Source organism: Lontra canadensis, unplaced genomic scaffold (genome assembly GCF_010015895.1).
Source record: "Lontra canadensis isolate GAN:19392208 unplaced genomic scaffold, GSC_riverotter_1.0 scaffold318, whole genome shotgun sequence".
In the NCBI taxonomy this organism is placed as follows: domain Eukaryota; kingdom Metazoa; phylum Chordata; class Mammalia; order Carnivora; family Mustelidae; genus Lontra; species Lontra canadensis.
This window is the reverse complement of record NW_022631312.1, coordinates 103,569-130,974: the sequence shown is the minus strand read 5'-3', so window position 1 is coordinate 130,974 and position 27,406 is coordinate 103,569. Positions and strand designations below refer to the sequence as shown.

General features: G+C 37.6%; 1 long non-coding RNA gene across 1 annotated transcript in view; it reads left to right on the top strand.

Annotated features, from left to right (window-relative positions):
* Window positions 1-27,096, top strand: part of LOC116862762 — a 46,296-nt gene extending 19,200 nt beyond the window's left edge. Inside the window, exons 2-4 of the long non-coding RNA XR_004381692.1 lie at window positions 23,360-23,462; window positions 24,212-24,311; window positions 25,242-27,096. This is a non-coding gene — a long non-coding RNA (uncharacterized LOC116862762). The remainder of the gene's footprint in view (window positions 1-23,359; window positions 23,463-24,211; window positions 24,312-25,241) is intronic.
* The last annotated feature ends 310 nt before the right edge of the window (window positions 27,097-27,406 follow it).

The window sequence follows — 27,406 nt, the reverse complement described above, 5'->3', positions numbered from 1 at the left end:
GTTATGGACATTGGGTAGGGTATGTGCTATGGTGAGTGCTGTGAAGTTTGTAAACGTGGAGATTCACAGACCTGTACCCCTGGGGGAAAAAATATATATATATATATATGTTTATAAAAAATAAAATTATAAAAAAAAAAAAAGAAAGATTTAAAAAATGATTTCAACATTTAAGTCAAGCAGCTAGCAAAAGAACAATAGAGATAACAAAGAAACAAAAATAAGAACAAAAATTAATAAATAACAATTGATTCAAAAAAAAAAAAAAAAGAATTTATCATATTCAATACCCATAAAACAATCCAGTTAGAAAATGGGCCGAAGACATGAATAGACACATTTCCAAAGAAGGCATCAAAATGGCCAACAGATACATGAAAAGTTGCTCAACATCGCTGAGCATCAGGGGAATATACAAATCAAAACCACAATGAGATACCACCTCATACCTGTCAGAATGGCTAAAATTAACAGCATAGGAAACAACAGGTGCTGGCAAAGATATAGAGAAAAAGGAAACCTCTTACACATCCATGGTATAAATGCAAACTGGTGTATTCACTTTGTTAAAAATGTTCAAAATAGAAGTACCCTATTACCCTTTAATTGCACTGCTAGGTATTCACTCAAAGGTTAAAAAAAAATACTGGTTTGAAGGAGGATATGTCTCCTGATGTTCATAGCAGTATTATAAACAATAGCCAAATCATGCGACAAGCCCAAATGTCCATCACTGATGAATAGATAAAGAAGATATATATAGGGGCACCTGGGTGGCTCAGTGGGTTAAAGCCTCTGCCTTCGGCTCAGGTCATGATCCCAGGGTCCTGGGATTGAGCCCCACAACGGGCTCTCTGCTCAGCGGGGAGCCTGCTTCCCCCTCTCTCTGTCTGGCTCTCTGCCTACTTGTCATCTCTCTATGTCAAATAAATAAATAAATAAATAAATAAATAAATAAATAATGATTGTTCTCTCTTTAAAAAAAAGAAGATACACACACACACACAATGGAGCAGTCATCAAAAGTCATCAGTCATCAAAAAAAATTAAATCTTGCCATTTGCAACAACATGAATAGAGCTTGTGTGTTAAGCAAAATACATCAGTTCAGAGAAAGATACCGTGTGATTTCAGTCACATATGAAATTTAAAGAACAAAAGAGATGAACATAGGAGAAGGTGGAAAAAGAGAAGCTAACCGTAAATGACTTTTTTAAAATTTAAATTCAGTTACATAAAATATAGAATATTTTTGATTCAGATATAGTGTTCAATGATTCATCAGTTGTGTATAAAACCCAGTACTCATCACACCACATGCCCTCCTTAATGCCCATTACTCAATTACCAACTCAAAGTGGATGAAAGACCTAAATGTGAGACAAGAATCCATCAAAATTCTAGAGAACATAGGGAGGAGCCTCCTTGGCCACAGCCACAGCAACTTCTCACTTGACACGTCTCCAAAGGCAAGATAAACTAAAGTAAAAATGAACTATTGGGACTTCATCAAGATAAAAAGCTTCTGCACAACAAAGGAAACAGTCAACAAGACTAAAAGGCAACCTACAAAATGGGGAAAAGATATTTGCAAATGACAATACAGATAAAGGGCTAATATCTAAGATCTATAAAGAACCCATGAAGCTCAAGAGCCAAAAAAATAATAATAATAATAATCCAGTCAAGAAATGGGCAGAAGACATGAACAGATATTTCTTGATGGTACTTTCATTGGGGTTTCATGAATGTGTAGATTGCTATGTGTAGCATAGACATTTTAACAGTATTTATTCTTCTAAGCCATGAGCATGGAATGTTTTTCCATCTCTTTGTATCATTTTCAATTTCTTTCATAAGTATTCTGTAGTTTTTAGAGTACAGATTCTTTATCTCTTTGATTAGGTTTATTCCTAGGCATCATATGGTTTTTGATGCAATTATAAATAGGATTGATTCCCTAATATCTCTGTCTTCACTCACATTGTTAGTGTATAGAAATGCCACTGATTTCTGTGCATTGATTTTATATCCTGACATGTTGCTGAATTCCTGTATGAATTCTAGAAATATTGGGGTTGAGTCTTTTGGGTTTCCACATAAAGTATCATGTCATCTGCAAAGAGTGAGAGACTGACTTCTTCTTTGCCCATTTGAATGCATTTATTTCTTTTTGATATGTGTGTGCTGAGGCTAGGACTTCTAGTACTATGTTGAACAACAGTGATGAGAGTGGATATCCCTGTCTTGTTCCTGACCTCAGGAAATAAGCTCTCAGGCTTTCCACATTGAGAATGATATTCACTGTGGGCTTTTCATATATGGCTTATATGATTTTGAAGTATGTTCCCTCTATGTGGAGAATTTTAATTAAGAAAGAATGTTGTATTTTATTAAATGCTTTTCTGCATCAATTGAGAGGATCATATGATTCTTGTCTTTTATTTTATTGTGATGTATCAAGTTGATTGATTTGTGAATGTTGAACCAACCTTGCAGCCCAGTAATAAGTGCCACTTGGTGGTGGTGAATAATCCTTTTAATATACTTTTGGATCCTATTGGCTAGTATCTTGGTAAGAATTTTTGCATCCATGTTCATCAGGGATATTGATCTATAATTCTCCTTTTTGGTGGGGTCTTTAATTTGGGGATCAAGGTAATGCTGGCTTCATAGAACAAGTATGGAAGTTTTTCTTCCTTTTCTGTTTTTTTGAAACAGCTTCAGAAGAATAGGTATTATTATTATTTTTGTTTAAAGTTTGGTAGAAGTCCCATTGACAGCCATCTGGCCCTGGACTCTTGATTTTTGGAAATTTTTTTTTTTATTACTGCTTCAATTTACTTGCTGGTCATGGGTCTGTTCAGGTTTTCTATTTCTTCCTATTTCAGTTTTGGTAGTTTGCATGTTTCCAGGAATGCGTCCATTTCTTCCAGACTGCCTAATTTGTTGGCATAGAGTTTCTCACGTTAAGTTCTTAAAATTATTTGTATTTCCTTGGCATCAATTGTGATCTTTCCTCTTTCATTCATGATTTTATTAATTTGGGTCCTTTCTCTTCTCTTTTTGATAAGTCTGGCTAGGGGGTTTGTCGATCTCATTAATTCTTTCAAAGTATTAGCTCCTAGTTTCATTGATTTGTTCTACTATTCTTTTGGTTTCTATTTCATTGATTTTTGCTCTGACATTTATTATTTCTCTTGTCCTGCTTGATTTAGGCTTTATTTGCTCTTCTTTCTCCGGCTCCTTTAGGTGTATTTTAAGATTGTGTATTTCAGGCTTTTCTTATTTCTTGGGAAAGGCTTATATTACTATGTATTTCCTTCTCAGGACTGCCTTTGCTGCATCCAAAATGTTTTGAACATTTGTGTTTTCATTTTCATTTGTTTCCATGAATTTTACAATTCTTTTTAAGTTTCCTTATTTACCCATTCATTCTTTAGTAGGATGCTCTGGGACCTCCTAGTGTTCGAGTTTCTTCTAAAGTTCCTCTTATGATTGAGGTTAAGTTTTAAAGCATTGTGGTCTAAAAACATGCAGGGAATAATCCTGGTCTTTTGGTACTGGTTGAGAATTGATTTGTGACCCAGTATGTGATCTATTCTGGAGAATGTTCCATGTGCACTTGAGAAGAATGTGTATTCTGTTGCTTTAGGATGGGATGTTCTGCATATATCTGTGAAGTCCATCTGGTCCAGTGTTTCATTCAAAGCCCTTGTTTCCTTGTTTATATTCTGCTTAGATGATCTGTCCGTTGCTGTGAGTGGGGAGTTAAAGTCCCTTAGTATTTTTGTATTATTATCAATGTGTTTCTTTAATTTTGTTATTAACTGGATTATATAATTGGCTACTTCTAAGTTAGGAGCATGAATAATTATAATTTTTAGACCTTCTTGTTGGGTAGATCTTTTAAGTATTATATAGTGTCCCTCTCCTTCCCTTACTATAGTATTTGGCTTAAAGTCTCATTTATCTGATAGGATTGTTATCCCAGCTTTTTTTTTTTTTAATGTATATTAGCATGATAAATGGTTCTTTGCGTGTAAAATGAGTCTATTGTAGACAGCATGTGGTTGGGCCTTGCATTTTTATCCAGTCTGACACCATGTGTCTTTTGATTAGAGCATTTAGATCATTTAAATTGAGAGTCACTATTGAAAGATATGAATTTAGTGTCATTGTATTACCTGTAAAATCACTCTTTCTGTATTTTGTCTGTGTTCCTGTCTGGCCTGTGTTGCTTTTGGTCTCTCTTTCACTTACTGGATCCCCTTAAATATTTCTGTAGGGCTGGTTTAATGATCACAATTTCTTTTAGATTCTGTTTATCCGGGAAGCTCTTTATTTCTTCCATTCTGAATCACAGTCTTGCTGAATAAAGTATTCTTGGCTCCATGTTTTTCTCATGTAGTACCCTGAATATATCATGCCAGCTGTTTCTGCCCTGGCAGGTCTCTGTGGATAGGTCTGATGCTAGTCTACTGTTTCCATCCTTGTAGGTTAAGGAACTCTTATCTTGAGCTGCTTTCAGGATTTTCTCTCTATCTCTGAAATTTGCAAGGCTCACTACAATATGTCTGGGTGTTGATCTATATTTACTGATTTTGAGGAGGGTTCTCTTTGTCTTCTGGACATGAATGTTTGTTTCCTTCCCCGGATTAGGCAAATTCTCAGCTATGATTTGCACAAATATACCTCTCTCCCTTTCTCTATCCTCTTCCCCTGGGACCCCAATTATTCTAATATTGTTTCATTTCATGGTGTTGCTGATTTCTTGAAGCCTCCATTCATGATCCAGTAGTTGTTTATCTCTTTTTCTCAGCCTCCTTACTTTCTGTCATTTGTCTTCTGTGCCATTGACTCTGTTCTGTCTCATTTACCCTAGCCATTAGAGTGTCCATTTAGACTGCATCTCTGTTAAAGAATTTTTTTGACTGATTAGATTTTAGTTCTTTTATTTCTGCACTAAGGGATTCTATAGTGTCTTTTATGCTTTTTTTTTTTTTCAATCTAGCTAGTATCTTTGTAATCGTTATTCTGAATTATAGGTCTGATACCTTACTTATATCCATAATGAAAAAATCTATGGCAGATAGTATTACCTCTGGTTCTTTCTTTCATTGGAATTTCTCCTTCTAGTCATTTTTTCCAAAGGAGACTAGATGAATGAGAGAACAAAATAAAAAATATCCACCATGTTCTCCCCTCTCTCTGCTTGCCTCCTCTCTGCCTACTTACTAGAAATCTACAGAGAGATTTCTCTCTGTGTCAAATAAATAAATAAAATCTTAAAAAAGGGGGGGGCGCCTGGGTGGCTCAGTGGGTTAAGCCTCTGCCATCGGCTCAGGTCATGATCTCAGGGTCCTGGGATCGAGCCCCATGTTGGGCTCTCTGCTCAGCAGGGAGCCTGTTTCTCCCCTCTCTCTACCTCCTCTCTGCCTACTTGTGATTTCTCTCTCTGTAAAATAAATAAATAAAATCTTTTAAAAAATCCACCATGATTCCAGAGAAATGTACACTAGACAAATCTGAAGAGATTAGAAACCAGAAAAGAAAAGAAAAAAGGAAAAAGAAAGAATATAATCTAATAGGTGGATAAAAACACTTGGTCCTAGATGTATTTTAGTCTGTGTGTTAGAAGACACTAGGTCCCAAAATTGTAATTAAACTCAGATATGTATATACAGAAGAAAAAAATGTGTACACTGAAAGGAAGCCAAAATGAAGAATATATCTATAAAAGGTAAATGTAAAAATAATTAAAAAGTACTTAAAAAAAGAGTTGATAAGTTTAAAAAAACTAATTGAAAGTAAAAAAAAAATAAAAAGAAAAAATTTTAAACTGAAAGACTAAGGAATCATGAGAAAAAACCCTCAAATTCTATATACTGTTTACCCCAGTGTAGGAGTTTTTCAGTTCTCTGTGATCCATAAACTTGGCATTAGCCTGATGTTCCTGCTGGTCTTTTGTGGGAGGAACCTGTTCCATTGATCCTCAGGTATCTTCTCCTGGGTGGAGTTGCAGAACCCCTTGTTAATTGGCCAGGCTCAGTTTAACCTGCACTGGGTTGCTCTATGTGGCTTTTGTTTCCTGAAGGCTTTTCTTGCCACTTGAGAGGATAAAGAAAAAAATAAAATAAAATAAAAATGGTGGACCCTGATTTCCAGCCCTGGAACTGAAAGATCATGGCTTGTACTCTTCACTGTACCCTCTGGCAAAAGCAGTTAGTTACTTTTGTGTGCCCCAAAGTCTTCAGAGTTCTATAGTGCACACTCCCATTTATCTTCCCAGGGAATGAGGAAGGTATTGCTGGTGTCCTGCCACTTGTTGGGCCCCTGCTCAGATAGCAGCTGCCCAATTGTGCCATGGTTCATGGTGTGACAACACTGATTCGAGAGCCCACTCCTGGGCTTAGTGATCATAGCTGGCTTTCTCATTCCAATGCCTGGAAACTCTGCCACACTCAGACACCTCTGTTCTTTCTGTGACCCCAGGGACCTGAGTCCACACTGGCCAACCTAGGATTCTGCCCCATGTCACCACGCGAGCACATTTCTGGTATGGATGTCCCTCACAGGTCCAGACTTCTAAAAGTTCTGATTTTGCACACCACTGCTATACCTCTTTCTGGTAGCCAGTTTATGCAGGCTCACACGCCCTGGTGATTTATCTTCCCATATATCCCCTTCAACTCACTTATCCACACCTCCTACCTTGCAAAAGTGGTTGATTTTCTGTTTGTAGAATTACAGAAATTGTTTTCTTAGATCTCAGGTTGAATTCACAGGTGTTCAGAATAATTGGATAGATATCTTGCTGAATTCAAGAGACCAGATGAAACGAGGGTCCCCTATTCTTCCACCGTATTCCCTGCACCTCAATATCTCAAGATACTCCTTATCATACAGAAGAAGCTGAGGGCTGATGGAGGGGAGGTGGCTGGGAGATGGGCAAAATAGACTGGGTATTAAGGAAGGCATTTGTTGTATTTAGAACTGGGTGTTATTTGTAAGTGATGAATCACTAAATTCTATTCCTGAAACTGATATGAAACTATATGTTAACCAATAGAATTTAAATATTTGTAAATTTAAAAAAAGGAAGGCTAAGCCATTTACATGCATTAGAGGGACTGAATTATACTGTGATCTATACATATCTAATTCGTGGTGAAGCTATCTATTTGAGTGCACAGATGGCAGCCTAAATATACTTGTAGTAAAGAGACCTGGGGAATTATCACATGAGCATTGAAAATTTGGGAAATGGTTCTGTCTACATGTGAGCCATTTACACATTTGTCTGTGCTGATGGAATATTCTCAGTGTTCATTGATCTTTTGGGGACTGTTAGATGGTCAAAATCCAAAGATATTATAGATTTACTTTTCTCTAGTAAGTGAAACAAATATATAAAAATTAAAAAGTAGGTATGCATTTTGTTCCAAGAATACTGATATTTTTCCAGGGAATTATAATGCTCCAAATGGCAGTAAGATCCTGCCTATGTTGGCTAGCCATTGATTGTATTTGTTGTTCTCCCTGACTTCAAGATGTGATCATAGTGTCCAATGGCCACAAAATCCTTAATATTTAGTGTCTATCACTTATCTCAGATGGTCAGCCACTTACAAACATGCCCAGGTCAATGACGGCATCAATAATTTGTTGGAAAACCTGAATGACAAAGACATTTCTCTGAAACTGAGTTCAAGACATATAAAGACCATAAAACAAAGTTAGTGTTGACCTGAAATAGATAGCAGTAATTTAAGATCTATTTTATTTGATAAAATAGATACCAGGATAATAAAGGCACTGGATAAATACTAAGTAATAACACAAAATTACCACAGGGAGGGTGTCTGGGTGGCTCAGTCAGTTGATCATCCAACTCTTGATTTCAGCTCAGCTTTTTATCTCAGGGTCATGAGTTCAAGCCCCACATTGGGCTCCATTCTGGGCATGGAGCCTACTTAAATATATATAATTTCAAAATTATCCCTAAAGGATTTGAATAGTACAATAGCAAAGAACCCATTTAATTAAAAAGAAAGCAGCGAAGAATGAATAGAGGGGCCAAAATGATGTAAGATATATAGAAGACAGAAGAAGGGGGAACATAAATCCAACCATATAAGTATTAAGTTTAAAAGACAGAAAGTGGGAGATTCATCAAAAATTAAACAGCTATACTTACAGTCTTCCCGTTGAGATCTGGAACACGACAAGGATGACCACTCTCACCACTCTTGTTCACATAGTATTAGAAGTCCTAGCAACAGCAATCAGACAACAAAGAGAAATAAAAGGTACCCAAATTGGCAATGAAGAAGTCAAACTCTCTCTCTTCACAATGACATGATTCTTTATATGGAAAACCCAAAAGACTCCACCCCCAAACTACTAGAACTCATACAGCAATTCAGGAACGTGGCAGGATACAAGGCCAATGTACAGAAATCAGTGGCTTTCTTATACACTAACAATGAAAATACAGAAAGAGAAATTAGAGAATTGATTCCATTTACTATAGCACCAAGAACCATAAGATACCTGGGAATAAACCTAACCAAAGAGGTAAAGGATCTGTACTCAAGGAACTACAGAACACTCATGAATGAAACTGAAGAAGAAGACACAAAAAGATGGAAGACCATTCCATGCTTATGGATCAGAAAAATAAACATTGTTATAATGTCTAAACTCACTAGAGCAATCTATAATTTCAGTGCCATTCTGATCAAAATTCCACCGGCAGTTTTCAAAGAGCTGGAGCAAACATTCCAAAAATTTATGTGGAATCAGAAGAGACTGTGAATTGCTAAGGAAATGTTGAAAAAGAAAAACAAAACTGGAGGTATCATGTTGCCTGATTTCAAGCCTTACTACATAGCTGTGATCACCAAGACAGCATGGTACTGGCATAAAAACAGGCACATAGACTAGTGGAACAGAGTAGAGAGCCCAGATATGGACCCTCAACTCTATGGTCAAATAATCTTCGACGAAGCAGGAAAAAATATACAGTGGAAAAAAGACAGTCTCTTCAATAAATGGTGCTGGCAAAACTGGACAGCTGTATGTAGAAGAATGAAACTCGACCATTCTCTTACACCGTACACAAAGATAAACTTGAAATGGATAAAAGACCTCAATGTGAGACAGGAATCCATCAGAATCCTAGAGGAGAACATAGGCAGTAACCTTTTCAATATCAGCCACAGCAACTTCTTTCAAAATATGTCTCCAAAAGTAAAGGAAAAAAAGCGAAAATGAACTTTTGGGACTTCATCAAGATCAAAAGCTTCTGCACAGCAAAGGAAACAGTCAAGAAAACAAAGAGGCAACCCACGGAATGGGAGAAGATATTTGCAAATGACAGTACAGACAAAAGGTTGATATCCAGGATCTATAAAGAACTCCTCAAACTCAACACACAAAAAACAGATAATCATGTCAAAAAAATGGGCAGAAGACCTGAACAGACACTTTTCCAATGAAGACATATGAATGGCTATCAGACACATGAAAAAAATGTTCAACACTAGCCATCAGGGAGATTCAAATTAAAACCACATTAAGATACCACCGTATACCAGTTAGAAAGGCCAAAATTAGCAAGACAGGAAACAGCGTGTGTTGGAGAGGAGTGGAGAAAGGGGAACCCTCTTACAATGGTGGTGGGAATGCAAGTTGGTGCAGCCACTTAGAGCTTCCCTATGACCCTGCCATTGCACTACTGGGTATTTACCCCAAAGATACAGATGTAGTGAAAAGAAGGGCCATCTGTACCCCAATGTTTATAGCAGCAATGGACACGGTCACCAAACTGTGGAAAGAACCAAGATGCCCTTCAAAGGACTAATGGATAAGGAAGATGTGGTCCATATACACCCTGGAGTATTATGCCTCCATCAGAAAGGATGAATACCCAACTTTTGTAGCAACATGGATGGGACTGGAGGAGATTATGCTGAGTGAAATAAGTCAAGCAGAGCAAGTCAATTATCATATGGTCTCACTTATTTGTGGAGCATAACAAATAACATGGAGGACATGGGGAGATGGAGAGGAGAAGGGAGTTGAGGGAAATTGGAAGGGGAGTTGAACCATGAGAGACTATGGACTCTGAAAAACAATCTGAGAGTTTTGAAGGGGTGGGGGATGGGAGGCTGGGGGAGCCAGGTGGTGGGTATTATGGAGGGCACATATTACATGGAGCACTGGGTGTGGTGCATAAGCAATGAATTTTGTTACGCTGTAAAGAAATTAATTTTAAAAATTTTAAAAAATTGGTTGGAGACAAGATGGTGGAGAAGTAGGAGGAGGCGCCTTTTCAACCTGCACCCTAAAGTGAGCTGATTACCTACCATAGAAATCCCATGACCCATGAAATCAGCCTGAGATCAGAATTTTATATGTCTGGATCACTACAGGGACAGAAGATGCCAGTGGGAAGGTAAAGCAGAGTGGGAATGTAGGACTGATATCGGAAGATAAACAAAAGGGGTAGGGAGCCACCAGAGGTGACCGATTGGAAAGTAATACCCCTAATTTGAGAGTGCCCTGCATCTGGGGACCAGCATTAACTTGGAGACTGGTTGAAAGCACTCAGAAAGAGCAAAGGATCACGGGGGGAAATTGTGGGAATTGGGGCATCTAGGGACAGGGGCTTAAGACCCCGGACCCAGTACAGCCACCCCTGGCACTGAGCCAGAGAGAGTGTGGTGGAGAAACCAGGTCTTGGTCCCTGAACCGCCAGTGCGCCTGAGAACGCATGAGGTCTGGCTCCTGTGAGGGTCTGGGAGCCTCACCAGACAGCAGAATGCCAAGCCGTGTTACAGAGCCTGAGACGCACACACCCCTCACCGACCCCTGAGAGAGGTGCGCGAAGGCCCAGCCCGGTGCTCTTAGACCCACGCGATGTTTCAGAACCTGAGACTTGTGCATGCCCCAAACTCTCCCCTGAGAGAGGTGCACAAATGCCCAGACTGTTGCTCTCAGACCTGCGCCCTGCTCTCAGAGCCTGAGATGCGTGCGCGACCCTCAGCCTCCCCTGAGAGAGGTGCGTGCAAGCCCAGTCCTCTTAGACCCAGAAAGACCAGGCACTCCCAGCCCAGGCCAGCAGGAAAATCTCAGTGTGCGATCGCTGCTTTGAACCTCTCTGGTGGTCTGGAGATGCCCAGACAGCCACTGCTGCCATGGATTTGGGTACAAGCAGAAGATCCTGTGCCCCCAGTGACCACGACTTGGAACCTGCTCTGCCAGCAGCCAAGGAGGAATTTATACGACTCTGCAACACCCACAGGGGACCAGACTGAGGCTTCTCTCTGAGAGGGAGGTCAAGGTGCAGATTTCTTTCCTCTAAACCTACAAAAACCATCAAAAGCGGTTAAGGCGAGAGAAAAAAAAAAAAGTGAACAAACATAAAAACCTCCAGAGAACAAAGGCCTGAAAAAAACCAGTTTCCTCAGAGCCCACCCCCTTGAGGGGGGCGGGAGGACTTAACTCAGGGAACATCATTGATTGAAAACCCACGTGGCAGGCCCCTCCCCCAGAAAGCCAACCAGGAAAGAAAAAGAAAAAGAAAAAAAAAAAAGACTACAGGAGAACACCACCACTACTTCATAGGACAACTTTTATTTTGGCTCATTCCCACTATTCTGGTTCATTTTCTTTTTTATATAGATAAAATTTTTAACCTATTTACCGTCACAGTGAGATGTCCAGTACGTCAAATTCCATAATAACCTTCTAACCTGAACTTTTTGATACATACACCTGGGTTTTTCTTTTCCATTTATATTTAAATTTTGTTCCTAAATTTTAGTTTAGTTTAGTCTAGATTATTCCTTTTTTAATTTTATTTTCTAATATTCATATAGAGTTAAACTTCAAAGTAATCCCCTTTCCCCAATCAATGCGACCCCTAAAGGTAAACCAATTTTTAATCCCCCTTCATCTTAGGAAAGTTGAGTCCTTTAACAAAGATATCAAGATACATCCCGGAAGAATCAAAACAACCTTCCTGCCCATACTGAGAATTTAAAACCACTGCCCCATCTTTTTCTTCCACCAGTGTTTCTGTATTTTTGTGTTTGTCCTGATAGTATATAAATCTTATACTTGGGGTTCTTTTTGATGAGGTTCTTCTTTTATTTGCTTATATATATATATATTTTTTCTCTGTCATATACTTTTATCAGTCTTTTTGTTTGTTTTTGTTTGTATACTTCATCAATCTTACCTTGGGGCCCATTTTGGCTGAACCTTCTCTTTTATCTTCTTTTTTTTTCTTGTCTCTCTCTCTCTTTTTCTTTTTCTTTTCTTTTTTTCTCTCGTTTGGGTGGGGAACCCTGATTGCTCAGAAGCGTTCCAGGGTGCACCTTGACTGCACCACAGTTGATACATCCAGCTACATCTGGTCATCTCTCACCAAAATGACTAGGAGGAGGAATGCCCAACAGAAGAAAAATACAGAGGATGGGCCTTCTGCAACAGAGCTAATGGCTATCAACATAGACAATGTGTCAGAAAGAGAATTCAGGCTAACAATTATCCAGGCAATAGCTAAGTTGGAGAAAGCCATGGATGACCAAATGGAATTGATTAGGGCCAAAATGAAAGTGACCAGGGATGGTGTTCACAATGTTAGGGCAGAGCTGAAAGCTACCAGGGATGAGGTTCACAATGCTCTCAATGAGTTCCAATCTAATCTAAATTTTCTCAAAGCTAGGGTAACTGAGACAGAAGATAGAATTAGTGATCTGGAGGACAAACGGAGAGAAAGGATCTGGGGGGAAGCCTAGAACAAACAACTTAGAAGCCATGAAAACAGAATCAGGGAAATAAATGATGCCATGAAACGTTCCAATGTCAGAATTATTGGAATCCCTGAAGGGGAGGAGAAAGAAAGAAGTCTAGAAGATATAGTGGAATAGGTTCTTCATGAAAATTTTCCCAATCTCATGAATAGAACCAGCATTCATGTACTAGAGGCTGAACGGTCTCCAGACAAGATTATAGATTCCAGAAAAACATCAAGGCACCTGATAGTCAAATTGAGGAATCATAATTGTAGATATAATATCTTGAAAGCCCATAGGACAAAGAGGTTCCTTACTTACAGAGGAAAGCCCATCAGAATAATGTCAGACCTGTCCACAGAGACCTGGCAAGCCAGAAAGGCCTGGCAAGATAATTTCAGGGCACTAAATGAGAAGAAAATGGAGCCAAGAATACTTTATCCAGCAAGACTGACATTCAAAATGGATGGAGAGATAAAGAGATTCCAAGACCGGCAAGGCTTAAAAGATTATGCAACCACCAAGCCGACACTGCAGGAAATATTAAGGAGGGTACTATAAAAGAGGAAAAATCCCAAGAATAGCATTGAACATAAATATAGAGACAATCTACAGAAAGAAAGACTTCAAAGGTAATATGATGTCAATAAAAACGTATCTATCAATAATCACTCTCAGTGTGAATGGCCTAAATGCGCCCATAAAATGACACAGGGTTGCAGATTGGATAAAACGACAGGACCCATCCATATGTTGTCTACAAGAGACCCATTTTGAACCTAAACATACACCCAGACTGAAAGTGAAGGGATGGAGAAGCATCTTTCATGCCAATGGGCCTCAAAAGAAAGCCGGGGTAGTGATTCTCATATCAATTTAGGTTTTAAACTAAAGACTGTAGTCAGAGATACAGAAGGACACTACATAATTCTTAAAGGAACTATCCACCAAGATGATCTAACAATTGTAAATATCTATGCCCCCAATATGGGAGTAGCCAAGTACATAAGAAAACTGTTAATCAAGATAAAGAGTCATATTGATATGAATACAATAATAGGAGATCCTAGCATGCCTCTCTCAAAAATAGACAGATCATAGAAGCAGAAAATCAATTAAGAAACAAGAACATTGAATATCACATTGGACCAGATGGACCTCATAGGTATATACAGAACATTCCACCCTAAAACAACAGAATACTCATTCTTCTCAAGTGCACATGGAACCTTCTCCAGAATAGACCACATACTGGGTCACAAATCAGGACTCAACTGATACCAAAAGACAGATTATTCCCTGCATATTCTCAGATCACAATGCTTTGAAACTGGAGCTCAATCACAAGGAAAAGTTCAGAAGGAACTCAAACACCTGGAAGCTAAAGACCACCTTGCTTAAGAATGCTTGGATCAACCAGGAGATCAAAGAAGAACTGAAACAATTCATGGAAACCAATGAGAATGAAGACACTTCGGTCCAAAACCTATGGGATACAGCAAAGGTGGTCCTAAAGGGGAAATACATAACCACCCAAGCCTCCCTCAAAAAAAATTGAAAAATCCAGAACACACCAGCTGTCTCTACACCTTAAAGAACTGGAGAATCAACAACAAATCAAACCAACTCCACACATAAGAAGGTAAATAATGAAGATTAGAGCAGAGTTCAATGAGGTAGAAACCAGAGATACAGTAGAACATATCAATGAAACTATAAGCTGTTTTTTTTTGAAAGAATCAATAAGATAGATAAACCATTGGCCACACTAATCCAAAAGAAAACAGAGAAAGCCCAAATTCATAAAATGATGAATGAAAAGGGAGATATCACAACTAACACCAAGGAAGTAGAAACAATCATCAGAAGTTATTATCAACAGTTATATGCCAATAAGCTAAGCATACTAGATGAAATGGATGCATTCCGGGAAAACTATAAACTCCCAAAATTGAACCAGGAAGAAATTGACAACCTGAATAGACTGATATCTAGTAACGAGATTGAAGCAGTGATCAAAAACCTCCCCAAAAACAAGAGCCCAGGACCTGATGGATCCCCGGGGGAATTCTACCAAACTTTCAAAGATGAAATAACACCTATTCTCCTGAAACTCTTTCAAAAAATTAAAGCAGAAGGAAAACTTCCATTCTCTTTCTATTAAGCCAGCATTACCCTGATCCCCAAACCAGGCAAAGACCATACCAAGAAGGAGAATTTCAGACCAATATCCCTGATGAATATGGATGCTAAGATTATCAACAAGATCCTAGCAAACAGGATCCAACAGCACATTAAAAAGATTATCCACCATGACCAGGTGGGATTCATCCCTGAGCTACAAGGATGATTCAACATTTGCAAATCAATCAATGTGATAGAACAAATTAATAAGAGAAGAGAGAAGAACCACATGGTCCTCTCAATTGATGCAGAAAAAGCATTTGACAAAATCCAGCATCTGTTCCTGATTAAAAAGCTTCAAAGTATAGGGATGGAGAGAACATTCCTGAACATCATAAAATCTATCTATGAAAGACCCACAGCAAATATCATCCTCAGTGGGAAAAAAGCTTGCAGCCTTCCTGTTGAGATCAGGAACACGACAAGGATGCCCACTCTCACCACTCTTGTTCAACATAATATTAGAAGTCTTAGCAACAGCAATCAGTCAACAAAGAGAAATAAAAGTTATCCAAATTGGCAATGAAGAAGTCAAACTCTCTCTCTTCACAATGACATGATACTTTATATGGAAAACCCAAAAGACTCCACCCCCAAACTACTAGAACTCATACAGCAATTCAGTAACGTGGTAGGATACAAAGTCAATGTACAGAAACCAGTGGCTTTCTTATACACTAACAATGAAAATACAGAAAGGGAAATTAAAGAATCAATTCCATTTACTATAGCACCAAGAACCATAAGATACCTGGGAATAAACCTAACCAAAGAGGTAAAGGGTATGTACTCAAGGAACTATAAAACACTCATGAAAGAAATTGAAGAAGACACAGAAAGATGGAAGACCATTCCATGCTCTTGGATCGGAAGAATAAACATTGTTAAAATGTCTATACTGCCTAGAGCAATCTATACTTTTAATGCCATTCTGATCAAAATTCCACCGGTATTTTTCAAAGAGCTGGAGCAAATAATCCTAAAATTTGTATGGAATCAGAAGAGATCCCGAACCGCTAAGGACATGTTGAAAAACAAAAATAAAACTGGGGGCATCCCGTTACCTGACTTCAAGCTTTACTACAAAGCTGTGATCACCAAGACAGCATGGTACTGGCATAAAAACAGACACATAGAGCAGTGGAACAGAGTAGAGAGCCCAGATATGGACCCTCAACTCTATGGTCAAATAATCTTTGACAAAGTAGGAAAAAAATATACAGTGGAAAAAAGACAGTCTCTTCCATAAATGGTGCTGGCAAAACTGGACAGCTATATGCAGAAGAATGAAATTCGACCATTCTCTTACACCGTACACAAAGATAAACTTGAAATGGATAAAAGACCTCAATGTGAGACAGGAATCCATCAGAATCCTAGAGGAGAACATAGGCAGTAACCTCTTTGATATCAGCCACAGCATCTTCTTTCAAACTATGTCTCTAAAGGCAAAGGAAACAAAAGCGAAGATGAACTTTTGGGACTTCATCAAAATAAAAAGCTTCTGCACAGCAAAGGAAACAGTCAAGAAAACAAAGAGGCAACCCACGGAATGGGAGAAGATATTTGCAAATGACAGTACAGACAAAAGGTTGATATCCAGGATCTATAAAGAACTCCTCAAACTCAACACACACAAATCAGGCAATCATATAAAAAAATGGGCAGAAGACATGAACAGAGACTTTTCCAATGAAGACATACAAATGGCTACCAGGCATATAAAAAAATGTTCATCAACACTAGTCATCAGGCAATTTCGAATTAAAACCACATTGAGATGCCACCATATACCAGTTAGAATGGCCAAAATTAGCAAGACAGGAAACAACATGTGTTGGAGAGGATGTGGAGAAAGGGGAACCCTCTTACACTGGTGGTGGGAATGCAAGTTGGTGCAGCCACTTTGGAGAACAGTGTGGATATTCCTCAAGAAATTAAAAATAGAGCTTCCCTATGACCCTGCCATTGCACTACTGGGTATTTACCCCTAAGATACAGATGTAGTGAAAAGAAGGGCCATCTGTACCCCAATGTTTATAGCAGCAATGGCCAAGGTCGCCAAACTGTGGAAAGAACCAAGATGCCCTTCAACTGACGAATGGATAAGGATGATGTGGTCCATATACACTATGGAGTATTATGCCTCCATCAGAAAGGATGAATACCCAGCTTTTGTATCAACATGGACAGGACTGGAAGAGAATATGCTGAGTGAAATAAGTCAATCAGAGTCAATAATCATATGGTTTCATTTATTTGTGGAGCATAACAAATAGAATGGAGGACAAGCGGAGATGGAGAGGAGAAGGGAGTTGAGGGAAATTGGAAGGGGAGGTGAACCATGAGAGACTATGGACTCTGAAAAACAATCTGAGGTTTTGAAGGGGCGGGGGATGGGAGGTTGGGGGAACCAGTTGGTGGGTATTGGAGAGGGCACGGATTGCATGGAGAACTGGGTGTGGTGTAAAAACAATGAATAATGTTATGCTAAAAAAATTTAAAAATTTAACAACTAAACATTATTTTTGAAAGAGACAATTTAGAATAAAATACACAAATTGTTTGAAAGTTAATGGTGGGTAAAGCTATATTATGCAAGGAATATCCAGAAGAGAACTGGAGTTTCTATTCTGATATAGAAAACAGGCCTTAAGTTAAAATATTATTAGAAATGAAAACAGATATTATATAATGATAGATGGCTTAATCTGTTTTTTTTTTAATTTAACTTTATTTTTTCAGTGTTCCAAGATTCATTGTTTATGCACCACACCCACTGTTCCATGCAATATGTGCCCTCTTAATGTCCACTGCCAGGCTCACCGACTCCCTTCCAAAACCCTCAGTTTGTTTCTCAGAGTCCACAGTCTCTAGCTTTATTTTTGTGTATATTATAAGAGAATGGTCAAATTTCCCTCTTCTGTACATAGTTGTCCAATTTTCCAGGCACCATTTCTTGAAGAAACTATGTTTCTTCCACTGGATATTTCCCCCTGCTTTGTTGAACAATATTTGACCATAGAGTTGTGGGTCCATTTCTGGACCCTCTACTCTGATTCACTGGTTCATGTGTTTTTTGTGCCAATACCATGCTGCCTCTAGGACACGAGCATTGGTTCCATTCCCCAGATTGGGAAAAATTTCATCCAGAATTTGTTCAACTATATCTTCTAGTCTTCTCTGTCTCTCTCCACTCCCTCAGGGATCCCAGTAATTCTGATATTGGAACATTTCATGGCGTCATTTATTTCCTTAATTCTGTTTTCATGTTTTCTGAGCTGTTTCTTCCATGCCTCCTTCTGATCCTTTTTCTCTACACTTTGTTCCCTAGATCACTAATTCTATATCTGCTTCAGTTACGCTAGCTGTTAGAGTATTTAGATTAGATTGGATATCATTGATAGAATTTTTAAGTTCTCCCTAGGCAGCTTTCACTTCTTTCCTTAGAGTTTCTATGTTGTCACTAATGGTTTTCTCCAACCTAGCCATTGCCTGGATAATTGTTACCCTGATTTCCCTTTCCAACCTACTGTTTATGTCCATATCCAATAGTTCTGATGGAGAGGGCACAGTCTCTGAATTTTTCCTCTGTTGGGTGTTCCTCCTCCTAGTCATTTTTGTAAGAAGTGGATGAGGGGATATATAGCTGAATGTAACAACTGTGATCCAGGCAAGGTACACCCTGGAAAGTTTTGGAGCAATCAGAGGTCACCACCAAAAAGAAAAAAAAGAAAAAAGAGAGAGAAAGAGAACAACAATAAAAAAGCTAAAACCCATTCAAAATTAGCCCAAAAAGTAAGATTTATAAGGTATATAAACAAAAACTAACAAACAAAAGGATCGACAAAATAAATGACAGGGCAAAAAAAGAAGAGCCCAGCCAAAATGAATCCTAAGAATATGATTTATATGATCCCAGAACAAAACAAATACACAGAAACACCAGAAGAATAAGATGGGAGGGTGCTTATAAATCCTTGATGTGGGTGAGGAACGTTATTTTGGTTCTTCCTGGGTGTATCTTGATATCTTTGTTCAAGGGTTCAATAACTAGAGATACAGGGAAATAAAACTGGTTTTTATATAAGGGTAATATTGAATAGGAGAATAAAGATTACCTTAAGCTTATATCTATATGTATATTAAAAAAAAGAAAAAAGAAATAGAAACACAGGTTTATGTATGAAAAAAGTTCAAATTAAAAGTCATTATGGGTGCACCTGGGTGGCTCAGTGGGTTAGGTCTCTGCCTTTGGCTCGGGTCATGGTCTTGGGGTCCTGGAATCAAGCCCACATCAGGGTCTCTGCTCAGCAGGGAACCGGTTCCCCTCTCTCTCTGCCTGCCTCTCTGCTGACTTGTGATATCTGTCAAATAAATAAATAAGATTTTTTTAAAAAGTTATTATGGAATATGTTGCATTAAACCTCTAGTTGTAATGGTAAGTAGGTTTAAAAATTAAAAGAACAAGAATCATGAGAACAAATTAAAAAAAAATTATCTATGAAGTAAGCAGATTTTAGGGCAATACCGTGAGCTTAATATATTGTTTTCCCCTGGTGTTAGGGTTTTACAGTTTTATGGGGACCCTGTTGTTTGTCCTCTTGTTCTTTTGGCTTCTCTGGGTGGGGGGGGGTGCTGCTACGTTGTTCTCCTGTTAATCTTGCTTGGGTTGAATCACCCTGCAGGTTATCAAGGGGCTGGGCTCTGTGGAAACCAGTTTTTCAGGCTTTTGTTCTCTGGAGGTTTTTGTTCTTTGGTGGTTTTTGTGGCTTTTCAGAGGGTCAGAGCAAAAAAAGTATCTGCACCCAGACCTCTGCCTCAGAGAAAAGCCTCAGACTGTTCCCCTCTGGGTGGTCCACAGCACGCAGACTTCCCCTCTCTAAACCACTGAACAGTGCAACCTCCCATAGGCGGTGTGCACCCCAAGTCACCATCCTAGTGGTCACCTGAGGGCCCTGCTTCTTTCTGCACTCCAATGCCACTAAAACTGTGAGCGATATTGGTCTAGGGAGCCCACTTCCAGTGGCTGCCTTTGCCGGGACTGCTGTCTGGAGTCCAGGGCCATACCAGGTGTGCTCAGACCCACTGGTCATGCAGGTCAAGGAGGGCTGCCTGCTGAAGGATCCTGACCCAAGGTTGCACTGGCTTCTCTCAGGCATGGGCTGGGAGTGTCTGGACCCTGTGGCTGGTTGTGGAAGGCTGCATTCCTAGAGAACACTGGCTGGTGCCCACATCTGGTTCTCTCAGGTGCGAGTAGGAGTGTGCCCAGCCTGAATGGTGGTGCAAGCATCAGAAAACCATGGGCTCAGGGATCATGGACTGGAGGCCCTGCTGGACTCTCTTTGGCATGGGTAGTCACCAGCAGTGACTGTCCTAGGAATATGGGCTTTGGCCTGTGCCCATGACTGCCTGGTTCCACCAGTTGTCCCTTAAGATCTTTTGCTCTTTTTGAAAGTGCTTTTAACCAGACTCCAAGTTAATGCTGGTCTCCAATCACAGGGCACTTTTTTATTTCTTTCCAATGGGTCACTTCTGGTGGCTTGCTCCCCCTTCTGTTTATCCTCCCATATCAGTCCAATCATTTCCACTCTGCTTTACCTCTCCATTGATGTATTCTGTCCCCAAAGAGATCCAGAAGTGTATAATCTTACATCTCAGGCTGATTTTGTGGGTGTTCAGAGTGTTCTGGTAGACATTTAGCTCACTTTAGGGGACCAGTTGAAACAGGGTCTCCTAATTCTCCACCATCTTGCCCATCACCCAAGATTTATAGTTTTAAATGACTATGAGAAAAGAGTAAATATATCAAATAAATAACCTAAACTCCTACCTTAAGATACAAGAAAAAGACTCAACTAGAAAATCAAGTATATAGAAGTAAATAAATATTTGAACAAAGTCAATGAAATACAAATAAAGCCCCCTCAAAACTGTAAAGAAAACCCATGAGACCAAAAGTTACATTTCTTCAAAGGTTAATGAAACTCTAAAGTCTAAAAAGACTTTAGTTAGACTGAACAAGAAACAAAAAAAGTTAGGAATGAAAGAGGGGCATTGCTAATGATCTCTAGATTCCATCAGAAATATTATTTACCTTGTGTTTTCTTGAGGGGAGATGGATATGGAGGATTCCAAGGTATAGTTTCACTTAAGACTCAACAATGTGCCACTGATATTTAGATTCCAATCAATATCAGTGCTTATCTCTGTGAAACTTCCAGAAGGTCCCTTGACACTACAGTATAACCCATTCATATTTATCTATGTTTCTAGCCAATGTTTGTTTTAATTAGTCAATAATTTAATCAATTTTAGGAGACCTTTCATTATCTCAACTTTAGATATATACATTAATGATATTGTGAGTCCTCCATATTTTCCATTCCTGTGGATTCTAGGATTTGGGGCATTTTTGTGTTTAGACTGAAGCATAAAAGCATAGTTCTTTTCAGGCAAGAAGATGACATTGGGCCAAAGTAAGGTATGTGATTGAGAGAACATCCCTGAGCCCTCAATAGTGTGTCCTGTTGGGTACAAGAATTAGAAAATAATAAGAAACTACTCTAAACACATTTCATGACAAGCTGGAAGACTGTATGCACTCCCAACCTGTTTAGTTATTTTTCTCAATTTACTACTATACACCATGATTCTCAAAATAGTTGATGTCATACTTCTGAGGTGAAAATTAGTTCTTGGGAGCAAAAGAAATCTTAAATATTCAGTGTATCATGGCCCTCCAGACAGCCACCATACACGAGTAGATATAAAACATATCTATGGTATTAAAGTTTGAGGGTGTGAAAACTAGGGGGAAATATCTAAAAAAGATATCCATGAAGGTGATAATTTTTAAAAAATGTTGAGAAACACTATCATACAAGTCTAAAGAAAATCTATTTCTGCCATCTAACTGTAAAAATCAGATATGATGGAAGCTAGAGCAGTTGCTACAGTTGGTCAAGATTTCCTCAGTAGTAGCAGTTTTTGCAGAGACTGTGATTCTTTTCCCATTTAGACTCATTTAATATCTTTTTCTTCCAGGATATAATATCCTAACTTAGATCTTAAATATTTTTCTGAAGAACTTATCTGTGTGGTTCCTTTGAAAGGAAAGGCTGCTTGTCTTTCATTGGGACTTTGAGAAAACCCCAAGGTCCACATCTATTTATTTGCTAACAGCAATTTTCAGAATCAAATTTACTCTGAGACCAGAGAATTATATATGCACAATGTTATACCATTACTTTGGCACCTGAGATTTATAAACTTTTGTTCAGCAGGAGCCAAAGTTCTGTTGGAAACAAATTACCTAGAGCTACTCTCATATATGCCAATACATTATGAAATATATGGATCTTATAAAAATAACCTCTTTAAAATATCTGTTGTTAAAATCTTTACTAAGATGATTTTGGTGAAAATATATTTGAAAATAGAATTATAAGATACCACATAATAATATAAATATCTCTAAATTTGTCCGTAGACAGGAACTGATATAAAGACAATGGTATTGTATCAATATGTTTATATTCAGAAGACAAATACACTTTTTAACAATTATAGGTTTTTTTGCTTAGTTTTTCTTTAATATAAAGGTTAACATTTTACACCTTTACATAAATCTAGTACTTCAAGATATTTTAATGGTTGACATGTTAAAAGAAGAAAATCTAAATATATTTGATTAACTTTGTGATATGATGTTCTACAGATCACTTCAGAAAGACCTTTTTAGGACATTGCTTTAAGATAGACATAGTTCTATTTCACTGAGTAATCAGTGAATTTGAGATTTAAAAAAATGACTTTGTTTTGTGGCAAATATTAGACTGTTGTTATAAAAGAGTAATTTAGTTTAGTCTAATTTTTTCCAAATATTTAGATATTATTGATGTGTGTATTTTCTTCTGAAGATTGTCTTGAAAATGTTGATAAATAACAATTTTCTTTTGTAAATGGAATTGTTGGGAACGTCCCTTGGACTTCACCAGATAATAATAGAGAAACCATATTTTTAGTGATCTATGTATAATAGTAAAAATGTTTTATAACATGCAGTCTTAATAGGATAAGAATATTTTACTTTGCTAAATAATTATTAGCCACCCAATTTTTGGGTCTACTGGATCTCAGGGGAAGGGAGAGCAGTGCACACTTGAAGGTTGTGCCCATGACACACAAAGACTTAGTAATACCCACCGTTCGAAATCTGTATAGCATGATACCCACAATTTGTGAATATTTCATTGCAAAATTTGATTACATACACAGCTCTTTGTGTATATAGGTAAATTTATATTTATATCTGCATATTTTTCCTTAATATGTTATTTTTCCTCTTTTTTTTTTCCTGCCAGATAATGATGGATGCCTATGCCATCTCCAGAGAGTGAGACAACAAATTATTTTTAAGTCAGTGGCTCTCCATTGCTACCTGTGGTCTTTTGGACACCCTTGCAGGTATGACTACATTATCAGGGAACTGCATGATTACTGGGGAAAAAAATCCCAAGAGGGACAGCAGTTGATAGATCTTACTCTTCTTAAGCTTGATGACATTTGGTTGTAACTAAATATCATTAAAAACCCATCCAAGATCCAGGTAATAGTGGGCACAATAACTGGGAGTTGTATCTGTGGGTCATGACAGGTCTTACCAAATGGGGGACTTCCTCAACAATCACTCCTAAAACAGAATCAACTTCTACAAGACCATTTACTAAGTTGTTTCTCAGGTCTTTATTTCTATGTTTGACTAATCAAAAGGGCTTTTCATTTCTTATGACCTGATATTTTTAGTTTACTTTTGTGATACAAGTACCTATGGATTGCCAGGCATAGAATAGATTCTCAATGAACTTTTATTGAATATAGATATGTAAGTAGATTATTTAAGTGATTTGTAAATAACCTGGCCAACTAAGCAGAAAATGAAAAATGATGGGGGGAAAAAGAGGCATGATTTTCAGTGGGATTTGAGCAATCCAGGCTGTCTTGGAAATGCACAGGAGAGAAAGGTTCTGATAAAATATGTTGATATTGAAATGTATAGAGTTACAGTACAAATAGCTGTAGTTTCAGAGCTATGTGAGAGTAAGAAGCAGCTCCCAAATGAAATCAATATGAAAGAGTACCAAAGAATAACTTCCCAGTATCCAGCTGATTAACCTTTTTCACTAGAAGTAGCATTTCTCATTTTTTTCCCTCAGATTACTTCTTGGGAACTCTTGGGAATGAATGATACCAGTAAATCTCTGAAACAAAACTCTCCAGACAAGGAGACTGTGGTCTGAGGACCACGCTTTGAAGGTAATGTTTTGTCAGAATAGTCCTTGATTTCTAGGAGCAATCATACTTAAGTAGGAAAATATATGTTAGTTTTCTGAAGATTGATGATTTGGCTATATTCTAATTGAAGATTGATGATTATGGCTATATTCTAATTGACTCAAGGGCCACAATGCATGGGAGTTAAGAGATACAGCTTCTCAGGTGGTACAGTCTGTTAAGTACCCAACTCTTGGTTTCCACTCAGATTGTTATCTCAGGGCCCTGAAACCAAGCCATGTGTCGGGCTCCACACTCAGTGCCGAGTTTGCTTAAAACTCTCTCTTCCTCTCCCTCTTCCCTTCCTTTCTTCTCTCTCTCTCTCTCTCTCTCTCTCAAATAAATAAATCTTTTTAAAAAAGAGATACAGCTTTTCTTATATACCTTCATATATATTCTATATTTTTGTTAGTATGTTTATGGTGAATATGAAAGATTTCCCTAGCTTTTCTTATCCAATGAACTAAGCTCCTAGTTGGCTGAATTCATTGTGTTAACAGAAAGTAGTTGTGTGAAGGAGATTTAGTGGTTTTCAGTATCTATTAGACTGGAAGGAAGAATAATAGTTTTGTCTGAAATAATTGATCAAATGAATGAATGATCTAGAATTTTAAGGTCCAATACAGAGAGAAAGAGACAGATAAAATTCTTAGTTAATTGAAGGTGTCTATTAATTTTTAGCTTGGTGAAGAAGAAAAAGTAGCTCTGATGTTGATTTAGGAAGATTTAAAGTAATTTTTCTGGCCACATGGTGAATGCAGCAGCTTAAAATGTGGCTTTCCTTTTGTCTTCTGAATAGATTCATATGAGCACATGTAGAGGTAGAGTATATAAGGATTTCATAATCCTCAGTGTGCTCCTTAGAAAATGTGTCTCTCACCTTTGCCATTTTTTTCCTCTGTATCCTTGCAGGTGGTGACCACCAATATGAGGTCGATTTGTTATTGAGGGTGCCATTACTTCTACCACCAACTTCACCAAAACAATGATACACCCTTCTTTATGCTTGGCGATTCCTCTCTTTCCCGTGTTGCAGTGGACACCTCCTGCAGATAAGAAATGCTTAACTGAGAAATGCTCATGTTGGGATTACCATCGATGAGACTTTAATTTGGGCATGGTGACTGTTTCCCTTGCTGCCACTTGACTCAATCCCAGGAGCCTCAGTAGAGGAAATATTATTATACAAGAAACTCAAAATGGTGGAATTTCTCAGTGCTCCCATAAATATACATTTATAATTTCCATTTACCATATGGTAAAAATTTTAAATAAGATATATTAAAAAGAAACTGCACAATTTTTTTCAAAAATTCAAAGCATATTTAAATATCTAATATATAAATTATGTGCCCTCCTCTCTGCCAGTTCTCTCCCCCAGAGTTTTCCTCTCTTAAGAGTTGTGTGCATTCTTTAAGTGAATAGATGCACACACACAGACACACATATACACAAACTATTTTGAGGGGTTCTGGAAGTGGGGCCATACTGTACACATTCTTCTGCAAATTGCCTTTCATTTTACAGTTTTAATACCCTTTTCTATTTCAGTAATATACATCTGTGTCATTTGTTGAATGACTGCATGACTGTTTTGTAGATGAAATATAATTAAATGTTATAAGAATTTCTCATCCATAGATATTTGTTAGCACAAAATTTTTGTGCCGTGAACCTCTCTATCAATAATTTTGCATTTGTCTCTTATATCATAATAAATTACTTAGCAGTTGAAATACTGGGATTATGCACATTTAAAATTATTACAAGATTTCCTTAAAATGTGGTAACAACTTTATCTTCAAATGGCAATGAATGAGATTGCCAGCTTTCCCACAACTACACAGATAATGGATTTTATAAATATTTAAACTTCTTGCGAATGTGATAGCCCAAACTATTGTCTTAAATTGTATTTCTTTCGTTTTTGAGTTTGATCATTTTTTCATGTTTATTAGCCATTTGTATTCTTTAATTTCCTCTTTATGTCCAATTTTGGGGGTGGAGGTTTAATCTTCTAATTTTGAAGAGCTCATTTATTATTGAGGAAAAAAGGTTTGGATTGTTAAGCTTTACAGGTATTTTTTATGCACTTTTAAACTTTATTTTTGTTATAAGAATGTGTATGATTGTTATATGTCCAAGTATAACCATGTTTGCTTTAATGGCTTATGAGTTTCATGACATTTTGGAAAAATATTTATACTGATTTCATAAAACCGTTCACCTATGTTAACTTTTATTCTTTTGTCTTTCTTTTATTCAAATTCTTAAATCATGAGAAATTTTTTTGATTTGAAATCTTAAAGTTGTCAAGTTATTTGCCATTACTTACGATTATTTGCCAATAATTGCCCATTTATCTGTAATGCCATCTTGCACATGTGCTGTATTCTCATCTGTTACTGGCACCATTTTTGTTCTGTGGATCTGTGTGTCTCTTCTTCTGCCTCCTGTTTCATGTGTCTTCTCGTTGGAAGAAATTACAGTTTAGACTGCAATTTCATCAACTTTAATAAATTAATTTAGGGGAGAATTTGGTTTTTAATAATATACGTCTTCCTACCCAAGAATAAGGTATGTCTTTCTATTTATTAAACAATTTTAATTACTGTTAATATTTTCACTTTGTGATGGGGGTTTATTTTATCCCTTGATATTTTTTCTACACCTGAAAGTTTTGTTTTGGGGGGTAAGTGCTCACCTTACTCTTTCTCATGACTTTTCAGATTTTTCCAAAATACATACCAGAACCTTTGCAAATACTGATCATTTTGATTCTTTTCTTCCAAGTGATATTGATTTATTTATATTGATAATGTTCACTGACTGGTACTTTCAGAGCACTTAAATGTGGAATTATTACCCATCCTTAATCAGTTTTTAATGGAATGTTTCTTGGGTTTGACCAGTACATTGTTGCTGGTCTATTACCCCAAAAGACACCAAGGGAAAAAAAAAAAAACTATATTCAACAAGAGCTGAGTGTGTTAAACTTACTGCAGCAAGGGATAACGCCATTTTGACAATGTTTAATAGTGTTCTAAAAGTTGGCTTTGGGGTCTGGGCTAATGTCA